This window comes from Lissotriton helveticus, chromosome 8 (genome assembly GCF_964261635.1).
Source record: "Lissotriton helveticus chromosome 8, aLisHel1.1, whole genome shotgun sequence".
Taxonomy (NCBI): Eukaryota; Metazoa; Chordata; class Amphibia; order Caudata; family Salamandridae; genus Lissotriton; species Lissotriton helveticus.
Genome location: NC_136069.1, coordinates 757,860,033 through 757,879,427, shown reverse-complemented (window position 1 = coordinate 757,879,427; position 19,395 = coordinate 757,860,033).

Genomic DNA, 19,395 nt, shown 5'->3' with positions numbered 1-19,395 from the left:
GACCAAATATTGCAATTTCGCAATTTCTAATTGGTTGATGAATTGCATTTAAGGAATCTCTATTAGAGATTCCTTAAATCCAATTCCTCGCAAATATGCGATTTCGGTAATAGCGATTTTTGCATTTGGGATGATGAATCCCAAATGCAAAAATCGCACTCGCAAAGGGCCAGATTCTCAGAATCTGGCCCTTTGCGAGCGCAAATCAGCTTGATGAATCAGGCTGTTAGTGCTTATCAGCACTCCGGTAGCATCAGTAGCCCTCCTCCTGGGCTGGGACTCCTGGGAATGGAAGTCATGCGCGTCTGGCCCAGCTCAATGTAGCAGAATTCAGGATTCCCCCTTGTGCCGTGGGCCTCTCGGTGCTTATCAGTGCTCTAGCGACATCAGAAGCCCTCCTCCTGGCAGTGGAATCCTGGGAATTGAAGTCCAACACCTGGCCCGGCTCAATGAAGCAGATTTCAGGATTTTCCCCCACGTGCTGCAGGTCTCCCAGCTCTTTTCAGCACTCCGGCAGGATCAGAAACCCTTTTCCTGGGCTTGGACTCCTAGGAATTCAAGTCTGGGGCCTGGCCCTGCTCAATGCAGCAGATTTCAGGATTCTCCCTGTACGCTGCCGAACTCTCAGCACTTATCAGTGTTCTCGCGCCATCAGAAGCCTTTCTCCTGGACTGGGTCTCCTGCAAATTGAAGTCTCCTGCCAGGTCCGGCTCAATGCAGCAGATTTTAGGATCCTCCATATAGACATCATAGGCTTTTAATAGAGGTAAAACTTGACGCCTTTGCAACAGCTGTAGGAGAGAAACAGAACACTATACCATACTTATCGTTAGTCTCTTTGCCTGCCCTTGCCCTTGTGTTTATGTTATCAAATGCTATCCCCAGATATTCATTAGATAAGGAGCGTGTCCAGTATCTATCACGAATATATCAATTACACTTATACTCTGAGATGACAAAAGTCAACGTGAGTCTTTCTGGTTATTTAATAATTCATATACATGCTAAGAAATTAAGTACATCATACATGACGTCAGATTATTTTTGGTGTATGTACGCCAGATATGTATTTTTTCTTAGCTTTTTCTCCTGTTTGCTGGTGCTCCATTTTCCTCTATTCCCCGTGCTTACTTGGTAAACTCTGAAACAATGTATTGCTTGCCAGATCCTAGCCAAACCATTATGTTGTCACTTTCAATATTTATTTGCATAAGTGCGTGACACTGAGATGATCTTTCTATTTGACGGACATTTATGGCAAAAACGAACTCGAATTGACATTTGCCTACTCTGGTTTGGATTATGACTTTGAAGCTAATCCCATTTCAGATGCACACTCTGTTTGCAAACTAAATGGAGATTACAAATCAGGTGAACATTTTGCCCAAAGTGGGGGGGGTGCTCCTCCAATGTTGGCATAGTAAAACATGGTGCAAATGTAGGATCAAATTTCTCCAACATTTGGGCTGGGTAGTTTTTAATGGTTATATTCAATCACAATATGCATGTAATTATCCGTTCCAAGTTGTTAGATCGGGAAACCAGATGCAAGTTGTGCACTTGCTAATTTATGTGCCACATGCAAATGGAAACTAGAGGTCTTGACATTTACAACAGTGTTTGCTGGTGTATCATATTTAGAGTATCAGAAAACACTGTTGTAGATTAAAATGCAGGGAAATTAGCCCACTTCATAGTTCCTGCACCCTAACCATATTTCAACGGCTGCAGGATAATGTTATGTACTTCAGCTTTTGTGAAAAGAAGGCCAGGTCTAAATCAATATTTTTACTGTCAGCTGGCACTGTTAATTTGGGTTCAAAAGCCAGATTACGAAACATTTTTTTTGTTGTTTTTAAGTTTGAAGTTTATTAAGGCATAAAGAAGTAAAGACAGTACATGAAGAAACAATCATAAGTTATAAAAACAAGAAATCTCTCTTACAAAGGAAGAAATTAGTCAAAGAAATAACGTATACAGAAAAAATAATTTGCAATAAAAATTCAGGAATATTTGTGTAGGAGGGAAAATATTGGAATTGTATAACGTAGAGGTGATATAAAGGAAACATAGGAAGCAATCAATAATCTTGCATATAATTAAGATAAAACAATCACGGTGGTTTTTGAACTTCTACATTGCATATTGGAGAAATGGGAGAAGGCCTGGCAATGCTGGATAGATATTCGGTCAGGGGGAGCCATAGAAGGTCACGCTTAATTGCTAGGGAAATAGGGGAGACAAAATTGGTGTCTAGTCGATGATTGAAACAAACTGCGTTCCACCAAGCGGAGAAGGAAACATCCTTAGCTTGTTTCCAATGTGACGTGATATGATGGAAAGCAATAGCTATCAGGAGATCAAGTAATTTATGTCTATGGTGGCATCCAGAAAGATCGGGGGAAAGGGAACCTAGAAAAATGTGAACGATTGAAAAGGGGAGAGTGAAATTGAGAATTCTATGAATTTGGGACCAAACTGCTTGCCAGAAAAGTGAAATGGGAGGGCAATCGAAGAGCATGTGTTTCAGATCGGCCAAAGGGCAGGGACAGGACCAACAAGTGGAGGAAGTGTCTGAGGAGAAAGATGACAGAGTTAAGGGAGTAAATAGTGTACGATTATAGATAAAAAATAAAGTTTGAGTAGTGTTAGCAGCTCTAGATGTGCTGTGAATTTTAGACCAAATTTTATCCCAGAGAGTAGAGGGCCAAGTTTGAGATAGATCTTTTTCCCAAGCCAACTCAACCTTAGATTTAGTACGTTCAATAGATGAATGTAGAGATTTATAGAGAAAAGAAGCAGAGGGGGATTGGTCGAGAACATTTGAAATAGAAAGGTGTGTTGGAGGAATAGAGTTGGTAGCAGGGAGGGAGGAGAGATATTGGGTAAGGGAGGGGATCAGCGATAAATATTGTTTACGATAAGAGGATGGCAATGAAAATTGGGTTTGAAGGAGATGAAAAGGAAGAGGATGAGTATCAGAAAGAAGTTGAGAGATCCATTTCAAACCTCGTGAATGCCAAGATTTCCAATATAGTGAGCGGTTACGGATTTAAAGGTGTTTATTATGCCAAATAGGTTGGGTGTGAGTAGAAGACGTAGAAGGGTAAGAGGATAATAAGTAAGGCTGAAGAAGAGAACAAGTGTGAGCAAAAATGGGAGATCGAAGAGATGTTACAGTAGAGGAAAAGGAAAGAACCTCAATGAATTCATAAGGATGAAGAAAAGATGATTCTAATGTCAGCCAGAGTGGAGGATAGTAGGGAAGATCCGAAGAAAGCCAACGTAAGGCTTGTTTTAAGGAGAAGGCATTATGATATGTTTTAAAACTGGGAAATTTGACTCCACCTAGAGATTTATCCTTTTTTAAAACAGAGATGGCTATTCGGGATTTTTTACCTTTCCATAAAAACTTTAATAAAATAGAATCTAACGACTTAAAGTAGTGATTAGGGATGCGGATTGGAATCATAGAAATAGTGTAGAGGACCAAAGGAGCTAGCATCATCTTGATGGAGTCCAAGCGACCCCACCAAGAAAGAAAAAGAGGATTCCAACGATTGATGGATGTAGAGAGTTTAGTAGAGAGAGATTCGAAATTGAATTTGAGGGTATCAGAAAGACGAGGGGCAAACCAGACACCTAGATATTTAATCTTAGAGGGTTGCCAGGAAAAACCAGATGTATCAAATAGATGTTTTTGACATAAAGGATTTAAGGGTAGAATTTCACATTTGTCCGTGTTAAGTCGATAGCCAGAGACCTTAGAGAATGAGGAAACTTGATTCAGGAAGGAAGGTAATGTCGTTTGAGGGTTTGAGCAATAAAATAAAATATCATCAGCGTATACCGATAGTTTAACTTGCTTTTGGGGGCCATATTGAAAACCAGAAATATTATCATCGCGTCTAATCTTGGTTAAAAAGGGTTCTAAAGCTAGAATAAACAAAAGAGGAGAAAGAGGGCAACCTTGACGTACGCCGCGGCGAAGAGGAAAATAATCAGAAGTGATTCCATTAGCAAAGATGGAAGCGTGGGGGCTAGAGTACAATAAAGAAATAAGAGAGATGAATTTAGGAGGGAAACCGAACCAACGAAGAGCTTGAAACATAAAATCCCAGCCTATTCTATCAAAAGCCTTCTCGGCATCAAGAGAAATGGCAGCTAGTGGGGAAGAGAGGGAAGTGGCCTTACTCAAAATATTAAAGAAAACACGAGAATTATCTGACGATAAACGACCTTTAACGAATCCAGATTGTTCGGGACCAATAAGTTCTGGTAATAGAGGGTCTAGTCTGAGGGCTATAATCTTGGCAAAAATCTTATAATCTGTATTTACCAGGGAGATTGGGCGATAGTTTTTACATAGGGTATGATCTTTATCTGGTTTAGGTATTAGACAAATTAACGCTTCTTGAAAAGTCCCCTGAGAGGAACCAGAATTAGCAAAGGAATGAAATAATAATACAAGTTTAGGAAGGAGAAGGGAAGAAAAGTGATTATAGAACTCAATGGTAAAACCGTCTGGTCCAGGAGCTTTGCCACGACGAAGGATTGAAACAGCGTGTGAAATTTCAGAGAGGGAAATATCTAAGTCCAATGATTGAAAATCAACATGAGAAGAGTGAGGGGAAGGAATATCTTGAAAATAAGCAAGTAGATCAATGGGGTCAGGACTGGATTCAGGAGTGTATAAATTTTGGTAGAAAGAGACAAATTGAGCCAATATGTCTTTGTCTTTAAAGAAAGAAACACCAGCTGGACTCTGTAAAGATTCAATCTTTGTTTTTTCCTTGCGGATCTTGAGGTAATTTGCTAGAAGCTTGCCCATTTTGTTTTGGCCGCCGTAATAGCGGGAGTTACATTTAAGGAGAGAATTTGAAGCCGCATTTGTGGTAAATTTATTAAACTCAATTTTTGCAGAAATAAGTTCGCGAAGTGAAGATTCAGAGGTAGAATTATAATAGGTATATTCTAGTTTCTTAATTTTATCTAAAAGTTGAGTTGACCTGGTTATTGATTGTTTTTTCTTTTGAGAAACAAAATTAATGATAAAACCTCTAGCAGCTGCTTTGAAGGAATCCCACACCGTGACAAAGGGAGTCTCAGGGAGTTGATTGAGAGTAAAGAATTCAGAGGTAAAAGCTGTAAATTTAGTGCAGAAAATAGGGTCTAGTAGTAAGGAGTTATTAAATCTCCAGCGTCCTGAATGGGGAGAGAAGGGGATAAGATCTATATCGACATAAACTGGAGCATGATCTGAAATTAAAATGGAACCGATGTCAGAGTGAGTAGCTAGCTGTGCTAGGGGCTTGCTGAGGAAGAGGTAATCAATACGGGATTGGGAGTGATGGGTGGGGGAATAAAACGAGTACTCTCTAAGGTCAGGGTTACATAGTCTCCAAATGTCAACTAGAGCATAGTTTCGAATAGAAGTAATAAACTGGGAATGCATCTTAGAGGGAATAAACTTAACTTTGGAATTTCTATCTAGAAAGGGGTCCATAACTTGGTTGCAGTCACCACCAAAAATAACATATTGCTCATTAATTGTAACCAATTTGTCAGAAATGGCAGGCCAAAATAGTTTATCAATACCTGTAGGAGCATAAACATTGAATACAACAATAGGAATTTTATCAATAAGGAGATTAGTAAGAACCCAACGGCCATTAGCATCATTTTCATGAGATATAACTGAAACTGTTAACTTTTTATGACATAAAATAACAGTACCATTTTTCTTACCTAAGGCAGGAGATTGAAAAACATGACCCACTCAACAACGTTTAAGTTTGTTAGCCTCCTTGTCCGAAAGGTGGGATTCTTGGAGGAGAGCTATGTCGGCTTTAAGCCGTGTCAAGTGTGTTAGAACACGTTGACGTTTAATGGGGTTATTTAACCCCTTAACGTTCCATGTAACTACTCGGAATTTGCAATTTCAGTAAAATGATATAAATATACGAAAAGGTAAGCTGAAGAAGTAAGAGAATAGTATGGAAAATGGAAAAATAGTAAGTGTAAGAGAAAGATATCAGAAGCGAATAAAGGGAACATATTAAGAAAAAGGAAGAGAGAAGATTGAAGAAAAGAATAGAAAAGAGAACAATAGTAAGAATAGAAGAATGCATGAAGAGAGTAAAAAGATCTCAACATATAGAAAACAAGTCAATAAAGAACTGAGGGATGACGACGCCAGAAGAGGACGACATCAACAACGGAGACTTACACCGTCGAACACCAGAGGAACCAGCGAAGGAACAAATTGATGGAAAATATGGGTACACCGGGATGAAGAAACACGGGGAGAGGATCTGTAAGAAGATAAAAATCAGAAGAAAACATTATAGAAACGTGGTAGACGAAACAAAAAAGTAGCACGATAACATTGCACAGAACAGGTCAGACATACATGGGCAAAATGGACTCAATCATATACAGGAAGCAAAGAACAAGATACAGCAGGGTGGCGGGGAGGTAGACAAGTAATAAAACATGATAAAACAAAGATGGTTAGACAGGTCTTGCAGTGTCCATGTTTTCAGCTTCGTAACGACGAAGGAACTCTTCAAGGGCGAGTGGATCTTCAAATGTTGTTGTCCTGTCCTTGTAAGTCACCTTGAAGAGACATGGATGCAGCAGTCCAAATCTGGCACCAAGGGTTCTCAAACGTGGTCTTAAATCGAGGAACTGCTTTCGACGATCAGCTGTAACTTTAGCAACATCTTGAGAAAGGTATAACCTGTGGCCCTCCCACATAACTTGTCTTTTAGCCTTTGCTGCCGAAAGTACTTGAAGGAGGTCAGTATATTTGAGGAACAGCATGATGACTCCGCGGGGTTTGGTGGAAAGTTTCGGGCCCAGTCTGTGCGCACGTTGGATGTTAAGTGAAGAGGAAAGAGGAAGATCTAAAATTTTTGGTAAAAAGGTTTGGAAAAAAGCTGTTGGATTGTACCCTTCTGTAAGTTCCGGAAGATTATAAAGGCGAAGGTTATTTCTCCGGTTGCGATTTTCCAACTCCTCCGACTGACGTTTCAGGAGAGAGACATCTTTTTCTAAGAGTGAAATTGTTGCGCAGGAAGATTGAAGTGATTCCATAGATTGTTCCACCAAGAGGACCCGCGATTCCAAAGTAGACCATTTGTCGTGAAGAAATTGTAAGGTTTTTGTGGTTTCGGCCATGAAGGGTTTAAGTGCACGAAGTTCCTCCAAGATAAGATCCATGGACGCTGAGTGCGATGAAGAACCTGGAGAGGGAGGATCTTTTTTCAGCCTTTTCGTTGAACCTGGTTGTAGAGGCTTACTGGATGTAGCAGATTTAGGAATTGCGCCTTGGGTAGCGTTTGGTGTATGGAGAACAGGATCATTCATAGTGTGCGTAGCGGAGTCAGAGTCCGAAGAAAGTTGTGGCTTGGCTTTAGAAGCTGTAAGTTTGAGGGTGCGGAGCTTCCCCATATACCGCCAAGGAAGGAAGCGCAATGTCACTACAGATTTCAGATGAGATGATTTGTAAATAAGAAACAAGAGTTACGCTCTATGGTGAAAAACTGTGAAAAAGCGTAAATATGTTGCACTAGGAATGACGAAATGCTACCAAAAGTTAGTCCCAAATCCAATATCTCTCCACAGAAAAGCCAGATAAAATTGTGTAAAGATAGTATCACTGCATGGTAAGGAATTACAAATTGAAACTCCTATGCCGACTTGAGAGGTTCTGTGGATGCCATGCAGAATAGCGTGTCACCATATTGTGTGGAGAAAAGCTTCATGCGTAAGGAATGAGCGCTAAGGTTGGCTGAGAGGAAATGGTGCCGTTTCGTCAAAAAATAGGCAATAAGAGTCTGAAGAGGAGAGACATGACGTATAGGAGAGTCTCGTTAAAGCATGAGGCTGGTATATGAAGCAGCTGCAGCGCGCACGCTGAGGTAGAAAAGCGGCGCTTGTTGATTTAAGAGGAGCGCGGCTGAATTGAAGAAAATGGCGGTCGCTGGAAAAGCGAACCGCGTCACCAAGGAGAAGAGCGCATTAGCGTCGGAGTAGAGGAAAGCAGGTTAGCACATTCTGCTCACCTCATGTTCCGACAGCGGATTATATTATTTGCGCTTCCAATTTCCCGGTGAACTTGGAGAAATTCGCCGGTTCCGGTGATCGAGCAGCGCAGCTCCGCTATCAAGCCGCCATCCTGTGCGGCGTTCAAGCCACGCCCCCGATTACGAAACATTTTGACGTGGTGCTATTACATGTCCTTGGTATTAAGTAAGGCAGTGCTTAGTGCAAACTTCTCTTACCACTGTATTATGAAAGCAGATTTGTGCATTTGGTATCGCGTGTTAAGGGTGTTCATATTGGTTTCCGCTGCATTTGTTGTGTTGGTGATCTGTTGTTTTTTGTGCTATGCAATTGTGTAGCTTGGGTATCATAGGCAATACAGCGAGGAAAGAAATTGGACCCCACTCACACCGGGTCATAATGTAAATACAGACATATTTGGTTTGCATGAGCCTAGGTTCCAATGTCTTTTTTTTGTTTGTTTAGTCCTCATTCGCCATCAGATAATTAAGAGCTGTTGCATTTACTCCTCCTGTGGCCCCCCTCTCAAATGAAAGGGTGCAGGTGCCTTCAAGGGATTTATTCACGTATTCTAGCTTGAATTATTGATGTACTTTGTCAGGTCAAATGAATGATTTCCTTAGGCGGTTGTTAATTCCAACTATTTGATACCTTAGTCCAATAGTGATCATTCATCACAAAATAGCAACATTTATCATAAATGATCCAATCATCAATGTGAAAGTATACAGAGCAAATAAAAACAGAGAGTGGGTGTATGTAGAACATTTTTCATTTTTATCTTACTCAAGAAAAGTGTACTTTTGTAGACATTATACAAACAATGTGACAGAGAGGTAACAATATCAATTAAGGGCCTTGACTGTGACATTTGTGGACACCTTTCCTCTTACTAAAAGTAACAACAAATTGTAGAAGAGAAGGTGCTGGTCGACGTTTCGGTCTCTACGTTTCCATAAACAAGACCATCTTCAGGACAGTAAAATGTGTTAATGTTGACCCTAATACAATGTAGAACAAAAGTAATTACTCTTTATTCTTAAAAAATATTAAACATATCAAAGTAGTTACAGTATAATTACAAGATATCACCCGTCACTAATGCAAAATAGAAAATGGATACATTTCGCAGCCCTAATTAAAGGTACACAGTCACTTTCTGTACATTCAAAAGAATACCATTGATTCATATTAAAATTCATTCTGGACAATCTTGTTTATGTAAAAGTTAATCTTGTGTGTTGTATTTATTTACCAATTGGTCGCCTACACAAATGAAGTTTGTTTTTAAATTCAGGTACACATTGGCCCTGTGCCACTATTTGACGAATGGGATAATAAGCCAAGTTCAAGTCAAATATAGCGTGGATCATATATATATGCTATTGGTTCTCTAACATTTGCTAGATGCATAGATGTTTTGGCAAGCTATAGTAAAGGAATTATAAGGGGGTCAGTATGTTAAATCAGCGCTCCTCTTTTGTAGTTGTCATACCTAGATGTTAAAGCTTTGATGGATATCCTCATCTATTATAGACCTGACTCATTTTAGTTTATAAGGGAGGAGAATTAGAATTATTCTTTGAATTGGTCTGCATCTGTTTATGTGCTCCTCTTCATTCACAAATATTTTTAATGCATTTTACCTTGGTAAGGCTGCAGGAAAGTGTTTTTGATTTACATTCTTTCAGAGCAATGTTGCATCAACTTCAATGAAGCAAAAAAGAACGAAAATGACGCATTCAAAGAGACGTTTCACGATCTGTCAATTAAATAATTAAAGGGAGTGTAAACAACAGTAGTCTTTACAATAGTATCTCTGATTCAGAAAAAAGGGGGAATTAGTGAGTTCAAAACGGCCATCTAAACGGCCATATTAATTTGTCATTTGTGGATGATTAGATGTTCCATTATCAACTGGAGAGCTCTGTATCTAGATGAATATGCTTTACACAGACTCTCTACATGCTTGTTCTGTAAAATTCTGGGCGCCTCACCGAAACCAGAGAGATGAAGTAAAAAGTGTAAAGGCTTAATCATTGGACTGATTTCCCTATTGATCAAGAGTGGACCCTAAAAACCTTTTTTTCCACTTTTTTCAAACTTCTCTTTGTGCAAGCAAAATCAGATATAAACACAACTTATTTTCCCACCTGGACATAGACTTATAATCTGTGAACAAGCCAAAGAAAACTAAAGCGGTGCTTACCTGAATGCTTAGACCAAAAATATCTTCTATACCTTTATTTCTCTCTGCCCAGAAATGACGTAGCTTTAAAAAGTTAAAAACATATGGACATCATCCGCATTAACCAGGAGACACTTTGGGCACTTAGGCGCAGGACCTTTTGAGAATTTTGAGAGCTTAAGGGGAGACCAGTACACCCTGTGAATGCAAAAGATATGATTCCTTCTTAAATTTGCAGGTTAAATTCAGGTACACATTGGCCCTGTGCCACTATTTGTAGTTTACAAGATGTCATGAGATACTTGCCATAGCCACAGCTCCAGGTCCAGCATTAACCAATAAAAAGTCGCTACCTCCTTCTTTTTTACAGTTTTTCTCCAAAGTGCCTTTTCAAGTTCATTGGACAAGCCCACCTCAGTCCCGATGGTTTGATACCAACTTTTTATTTGCCAGTACTTAATTTGGAAAGCCGGTTGTTTGTAAGTGAATTCATCACATCCCAGGATAGTAGAGACCCTTACGATATTATCTGTTTCCAACGCAAATTACCTGCCTCTATCAAGGGAATTGACAGGGAATCTCTGGTCCACCCTGGTGACCCTGGAGCATTTCAGATGGGAGCAAGAGCACTAAGGTGAAATATAGCCCGGCATACCTAGATATATTCTTTTTAGGGGAAACCATCATAATTATAGAGAGTATTAATACTAAAGTTGGGTATTTGTCGCATAGCTTTCCAATCGGAGTTAGTGCTCTAATATCTTTTCCTTTTATTTGTTATATATATATTTTTAAATATATATGTATAATTTTTTTTTCCCGTCTCCTTTCTCCATTTTTTTCCCCTAGATATAAACACCCTCTGTGAAAAAGAAAAAAAAACACCCTCTTTACCACCCTCCCTATTTATTTATTTATCTTTTTTTTTTATTTATTTATTTATTATCTTTTTTTTGTATATATATATATTTCTTTCATATATTTATTCTATTTTCCCCCCTTTTTTTCCCCATATTGTTTATCTCTGTTTTCTCAGTGTCTCCTTACTGTTTTTTACCTGAAAGCTATCACTAGATGTTGCCCTGTTGATGGTCATTAATAGATGTCAGAAGTTCATCTCCCTCCAATGGGGAGTGAATATTATGCATTTTATTGTTATACATAACCCTCAAGAAGGCAGGACAGGACAGTGGCTCCCAGGGCCCTAAACTTCTCCATTTTCTGGCCTAACTCCCATTGTCTATAAAGAGTAGTTTTAGATAGGTCAGATCTAACAACATAAGAGAAGTCTGGAGATTTTAAAGCTGTGGATTTTAGAGCTAAATTCAATATCTTCTCTTTAACAGAGTAGGTCAAAAAGTTAACCAGGATCTTCCTTGGTTTAGTTCTCCCCTGTTTTAAACGGAAAGGATCTCTGTGAGCTCGTTGAATATCTTTTTCCAGATCTTCCACAGATTCCTCCAGGTTCAGGGACTCTTTAAGCAGGGAAGCAACAAATTTTTTCATTTCACTCCCCTCTTTTCCTTCTGGAACTTTTAAGATTCTGATGTTATTCCTCCGTGAATAATTCTCCAAAGATTCCACTCTCTCTTTTGTTGCGTCTCCATCGCGCTTTAAGTAGTATATCTTCTCAGGATCCCACCCCTTTGCCTTGGACAGACCATATGCTGATCCCTATGCATTGGTCACTCAAAACTACTTATGTTCCTAAACAGAAAACTAGGATACGTACCAGACGGTGGTATAAACTAGTACCAGAGGAATGGGAAGCTAAACTACGTGAAACCACTGGCCCTCTGCCCACGGACCCTAACTCCGCTGACAGAGAATTCAATGATTGGCTAGCCCATCCCCTAGACAGTCTTGTCCCTCTTACCAGTACATTAAAACACGTTAAAAGAACTAATCCCGCTCCCTGGTACACACCCGCCCTCAATGCCCTTAAGAAGGAGTGCAAAAAGGCAGAACGCTCCTGGAGAAAAAACAAGTTGACACCAGATAAAAATGCGTATCAGTCCGCTATGAAAGCATACAAACGAGCCCTTCACGCTGCAAAAAGTGCCTTTTACGAGGAAAAAATAAAAAATTCCTCTTGTTCAGCCAAAGAGACCTTCTCCATCCTTAAAGAGCTCCTCCAAGTCCCTGACCCCCCACAGAAACCCATGGACCCCAAGGCAGCGGAAGAAAAATGCGTCAATCTGGCCACCTTCTTTGACGAAAAAATCAAAAAAATCATCACCTCCCTTCCTGCCTTTAATCCTAACACTATAATGAGAGCCAAGGAGTCGTCGTCTCCACTTAATAAGCCACAGCTAGCAGCGCTCGGACCAGTTACAGAAGAGGAAGTGATGGCTACACTCATTTCAACTAAGAGTGGAGCCCCCAGTGACCCAGTTCCCATACGGTTCGTCAAAACCATCCCTCAGACCATAGTCCCTCAATTGACGGCCCTCATTAACATATCGCTGGCACTAGGAGAAGTCCCCTCAAACTGGAAGGAGGCCGTCGTTAAAGGGCTTCTCAAAAAACCATCGCTAGATCCGGCAGACCTATCCAACTACAGACCTATCTCCCTCCTCCCCTGGATAGGCAATGTCGCAGAAAAATTAGCAAACAAAAAACTATCACATTTCCTGGAGTCAAACCATCTCCTTAACGACTCACAGACGGGCTTCAGACCAGGTCAGGGTACGGACACCGCCCTTCTAGCAGCAGTAGAAAAGACCAGGGAAATTATCGACACAGGAGGATCAGTGGCAGTGGTCCTCCTAGACCAGAGTGCGGCCTTTGACACGGTCAGTCACCAGGTCTTAATCCTTCGTCTCGATAACATCGGGGTGAAAGACAAGGCGCTAAAATGGCTCTCGTCCTTTCTCTCCCGACGCTCCTTCCAAGTATGGGAAGGTGAAAGCCGCTCCCCCTCCATTCCCCTCCAGTGTGGTGTGCCACAGGGCTCATCCCTGAGCCCCACGCTGTTCAACGTGTACATGGCCCCACTGGAGGAACTGGTGTCCCCATTTGGTATCTCTATAGTTAGCTACGCCGACGACACACAGCTGGTGGTAACGCTTTCCCACCCCAAGCTAGAGCCCTCCAATCTCCACGACTGCCTAGCTAGTGTACATCAGTGGATGAGTGACTCTGCCTTGAAATTAAACGGCTCCAAAACAGAGATCCTGCTCCTAGGACATAACGGCCCGAACCTCCCCCCAACATCTGGCCCGCTTGCATGGGTGAACCACCCACCCCCAAGACTGAGGTCAAAAGTCTTGGAGTATGGCTGGAGACCGATCTCACTTTCAGGACACAGGCAAGAAAGACTGCCGGCATTTGCTATGGACTTCTGAGATCCTGCAGGAAGGTACTTCCTCTACTACCCTTCCAATCGCGTCTCTTGCTGATCCAAGGCCTAATCTTATCTAGGCTGGACTACAGCAACGCCGTTTACCTAGGAGCTCCAGAATCCACCCTCCAAACGCTTCAAAAAGCCCAGAATGCCGCAGCCCGACTCCTAACAAACACCCCAGCCAGAACATCTGCCAAGCCCGCACTGAGGACGCTGCACTGGCTCCCCATTAGGGAAAGGGTAACTTTCAAGGCCCTCTGTCTGACCCACAAGGTACTGCACAATGTTGGCCCCCCTATCCTAGGTAAGTGGATTACACCGTACAGACCAACGAGAGCGCTCCGTTCCGAACATGGGAACTACATCACGATCCCCAAGGTGAAGAAGGCCCGGTTCGGTGGCCGTCGTTTTTCGGTCAATACGGGGAAAAAATGGAACACACTCCCCCTGAGCCTCAGAACAGAACCAAATCTCCTTCGGTTCAGGAAGTCCCTCAAAACCCTACTCTTTCCCTGAGCCATTCTCTCCCCCCGGCTTTCTCCCCTCTGTGAGTAAGAGGTTCAGCGCTGGGATACCCTCTGGGTGACTACGCGCTTTAGAAATCTTTTAAATAAATAAAATAAATCATTTGCAGAATCTAATTTAGTTTTTAATTCACTTACTGTGCTTTCAAGAGTATCTGTCCTCTCAGAGAGAAGATCAACTTTCTTATCAAGGGCATCGAACGCCGCTTTTATCTCCTGCTGGTTGCGCTTGGATTCAGCGAACCCACTTTTGATTTCGTGTAGTAGATCTTCCAATGAAATCTTCTCCTGTATCTCCGGGGTCTCACCCACCTTGACCTGAGGAGCTGAAAGGCCAACTTCCTCCGAGATATTATGAACAGGAACCCCTGAATCTACTTCCACTTCCACCACTTCCACGGGGGCGGATCCTTGGGTATCTTCTATACCACTCATCTTTTTAGTCTCCTCTTAAGGTCTGCTGGAAATTTCTAAGACTTGAGGCAACACCTTAAAGTATGTTCTAAGTGAAGGGGTGAGCCTCACTGCACTATTTTTAGTGTCTTTCACTTTTGGTTTAGCGCCTAGTTTTAAGTCTTTTAGGCCTTTTAGAACAGACAGTCGAGGAGTTATGGCCGCAGTGGCTGTAGTGGCAGAATTAGCGATATGGACACCGGAAAAAACAAAAATAGAAGAGCCCTGGATTATCTCACTAGAACCACAAACTGAATCTTTAGCTCCCTCCTTTGCGCTATCAGGATCAGGACCCACTTTAGTGAAAGTATCAATGGGAATGTTATCATCAACAATGTCTTTATCTACAGTCTGTATCTCATCATCTCTTTTACCACCTTTAGCACCTTTAGCAACCTCACACCCCTGCCCAAACACCTTACTTGTAGGTAGCGCTTGAACAAGTGTTTTTCCTGCAGTATCTTCCTCTGGTGCAGCCCTATTCCTGGCTTTAGGTTTAGGACGACGGATCCTCTGGTTTTTATTTTTTTCCACGTTGGGAGCACCACCTGATTGAGCTCCTTTAGTTGTAGTAGGGCACTTTGATGAGGAGTGGAGGCTGCTAGGTTCCCCAAAAACACCACGAGCAGCCGCTCTGCGGCTCCTTCGCAGCTCCACGGCTGCCTCTGTCCACCGGGAAAGTGAAGCGGAGGGCGGGATCTTGGAACCGCACATCAATACACCCATACACTCGCCAGATATCTGTGCGGACCTACCCAGACCCCCACGGCAATCCAATGACCCCCCAGAGATAGCTAACAAAACAGCCGACAAGCCTGTAGGCCGACAAGCAGCTCAGCGGCGAGGCAGATGCGAGCGGGTGGAGCCAGGAACCGCCTGTGCCTTTCACAGAACGCCCGCTCGCTCAGCGCGGCTCCCACCACGGGAAGGGCACCGGACACCAAACGCCGGGAAACAAGCAAGGTAAAGCACCGAATATGTTTTCGTAAGGTTAGAGCTTCTCAGGACGTATTTCGTCAAGGAGAGAACTACTGATCGTGCCGATTTAGTTATAAATCACTGGGCTTGCAGGAGCTCCGTAGGAGAGACGCGACCTGCCCTAGCCGGCGGCCGCCATGTTTTCCTCCAGGTGCTGCAGTCTATAGAATATATCTAGGTATGCCGGGCTATATTTCAACTAGGTAACAGACCTGGGCAAGGGAACTCCTTAGAGAGACAAATCTGGCACCAACGGCCAGATTAACTAAGGGGGGGGGGTTTCCAGGGAGGGGTGGGGGGGGCGAAGGGGTAAAATTATAAAATATCCTCACCATTCAGTCACCGTTCCAAACTCGCAATTCTTATCAAAAATATTCTTATTTTTATTCTGTTCAAGTCGCATTGGGAGATGCAATTTTTTATTGAGTTGGAGTAGGGGTTTGGACATTAGCTGATGGGAATAAAATTCTTGTCCTGGAATGTCAATGGCCTGCGTGTTAAGATTAGGAGGTATAGAATACAGCAATATCTGAGGGACTCTCCAGCGCAGGTCATTGTTATTCAGGAAACACATCTTCTTCAACATGAAGTAAGGGAAATGTTGAGTAAAATCAGATGGGTAGATTGTTTTATTTGCACTAACCACAATGCGAATATTCGTGGTATATTAATTATTTTCAAAAAACAAATAAAAGCTCAGATTCTTGCATATGAGGAGGACTTTAGTGGGAGATGGCTATACGCTAAAGTTAGTTTAGAGAACAGTATATATAATTTGGTTGGTTATTATGGCCCCAATCAGGATGACCCCTCATATTTGAATAAAATTCAGAGTCAGCTACTAACAACTCAAGGTCCAATAATTTGGATGGGAGATTTTAATTTGGTACTTAACCCAAAATTGGATAAATCCCCCAACTCAAGGGCACTAACCTTTAAGAAATCCAGGCAGGTATTGGGGGATGTTATGTCGGTACTCGGATTGGAAGATCCATGGAGGGAGAGAGCTGGCGAGGCACTCGGTGTATCATACCATAATTATAAATATAACCATAAGTCGAGAATAGACTACGCTCTTTTCAGTTACTCATTAAGAGACCCTCTAAAGGACCTAACATATTTGCCCTCACACTTATCGGATCACGCCGCTATATTTTTCTCTCTACAATCGGCTCAGCAATCCTCTCAGACTTTATGGTCATTTGATCGCACAATTCTCTTAGAAGAAGAAGAAACTGACCTCCTCATTCAAGAAACCAAATTTTTCATGGATACCAATATAAATTCTACTCAGCTAAATATAGTATGTGAGGCCTATAAAGCCTATTTGAGAGGCTATATAACTAACAGGGCATCTTATCGAGGGAAAATATATAGGGCAAAGATCGCCAATATCTAAAGGGATATTGCATCATTGGACCAACGTATTGGTTCCGGAAATGGGACTAACATGGAACAAGAACAGTGTAAAGATCTAAAAGAGAAGCTAGAAAATATTCTCCAGGAAAGGGTTGCACTGAGATGGGAAGTAAGTAAGCTCTCCAACTTTGAATATGGTGAGTCCGCAGGAAAGGTCCTCGCCTGGAAAATTAAATCGGAGCAGGCAAAAAAACATATAAAACATATTATTGTAGAGGGCGAGACATTTGAAAGATCGTCTGCCAAAGATATCGGAGAAGCATTTTGGGAGTTTTTCCAGCAAATATATAAGAAAGAGACCTTGGAGGACCCAATTTCAAAATCCAGATGGTTGGAGAAGATTACTCTTCCCACTCTTAGCTCTGAACAAAGAGATCGTCTTGATAGGCCTATTTCAGAGGAAGAAGTGAGGGAAAGTATCAAAAAGGTGAAGAGGGGTAAGGCAACTGGCCCGGATGGTCTCCCATGCGAACTATTACGCGTCTTAGCACCTGAAATAGTTTCGGTACTGACCAGGCTTTTTAATGACATCTTAATAAACGGTGTGACCCCTCCTAAATCATGGGGCGAGGCGATTATTGTCCTGATCCCGAAACCCGGGAAAGACCCAGCTAAGTGTGGCTCATATAGGCCAATCTCGCTGCTAAACAGCGATTATAAGCTTTTCTCAGCCGTGTTGGCAAACCGGTTGGGACGTGAGGTTGGCTCAATAATCCATACTGACCAAAGGGGCTTCATAAAGGGTAGACAACTCTCGGACCTTACATATGACTTAATTGGGGCAGTGGATATAGCCTCTACGTTCTCTCTTCCTTTGGCCATTATGACTCTCGACGCTACCAAAGCGTTCGATCGAGTAAATTGGACATACCTAGCTGAAACCATTAGGAAATTCGCATTTGGCCCAAATTTTCGGAGATCTATTGGACTCCTTTATGCAAATCCTAGTGCAAGTATTATGGTTAATGGTGTATGTACCCAGCCCTTTCTGATTACTAGGGGGACAAGACAGGGGTGTCCCCTATCCCCTTTACTTTTTAACATATACATTGAGCCACTTGCACAATTTTTTAGGGACGATTCAAGAATTTCTTCATTTAAATTTTGAGGCTGGGAAAAGAAAGTAGGGCTATACGCTGATGATATTGTAATCTATGCCAGTGATCCAGCAAATGCTTTTCCCATAGTGGTCGAAAAAGCCAAGGAATTCGGAAGTATTTCAGGCTACGACATTAATGCAGATAAGACTGAGCTAATGACATGAAACATTGCTAATCCGGGTGTTGGGGTGACGCCCTCAATTGATTCAATACGTTATCTCGGAGTTAAAATAACACAAGATATCGAAGTCTTAGCAAAAGCAAACCTAGACCTGGTCGCCAAAGAGTGCAGGGCCCTTTTGAAATCCTGGGTAGGTCTTAGATTATCAATTTTTGGGAAGGTTAACATCGTAAAGATGTCTATCCTTCCGAAACTGACTTTTATTTTTAACACAATTCCCATTGCATTTGACTCTAAGCAACTTCTTAAGTGCCAACAAGAAATAAATTATTTCATTTGGGGCTACAAAGCCACGAGGTTGGCTTGGAAAAAATTGAGGAGGAGGAGGGAAAAATGTGGATTGGCCCTCCCAGATTTGCAGTACTATTCTTGGGCATTTCAGCTTTCCCACTCAAGAATGCTCTTGAAGTCACCAGATCTTACTTCAAATGGGAAGCTATTTAAAGCTATGCTGGTAGGGGCAAAACTCCCACTAGACGGGTTTTTATTCAAGTTCGGAGATCGAACGTTTTTCAAGAAGGTGAGGCTGAAGACTCTACTAACACAACTGAAGTCATGGGTACAAATTAAACGTAGAGTGGGGTTGGCGTACTACTCTAATCACGCTCAAATTTGGGACTCCCCTGGGCTTCCACTGTGCCTGCAAGATTCTCTGGCAACCCCCCTAATTACAGCTGGGCTTACTAGATGGGGTGAATTGGTATATGGAGGTATCTTGATACCGTGGGAAGTCCTTAGGGAGAAAGTAGGGCCGACACTGTCAAGATTTAAATACACACAAATTAGCAGCTGGGCCAGAGAATTAATCAGGAAAGACCCTAATATCGGTAGAGTTAGCCCTCTACAACAACAGCTAGTCGAAAAACAGATAGGAGGTAAGGAGGTGGCCCTTTGGTATTGGTCCATACTGGAAGAGATAGATGGGGACCTTCATCTCCCAATGGAGCTATGGGGTAGAGAAATTGCGGCATTGGATGAGGACAGGTGGATACAATCCTTTACCCTTCTGTATAAATTGGTTAAACCCGCTTGGCTTAGATGAAACCATCTGTTTACTTTACATCGGGCATATCTCACCCCTTTACGTCTATCCAAATATTGTAAAAAAGGTCAGGGGACAACCACTAAACAAAGAT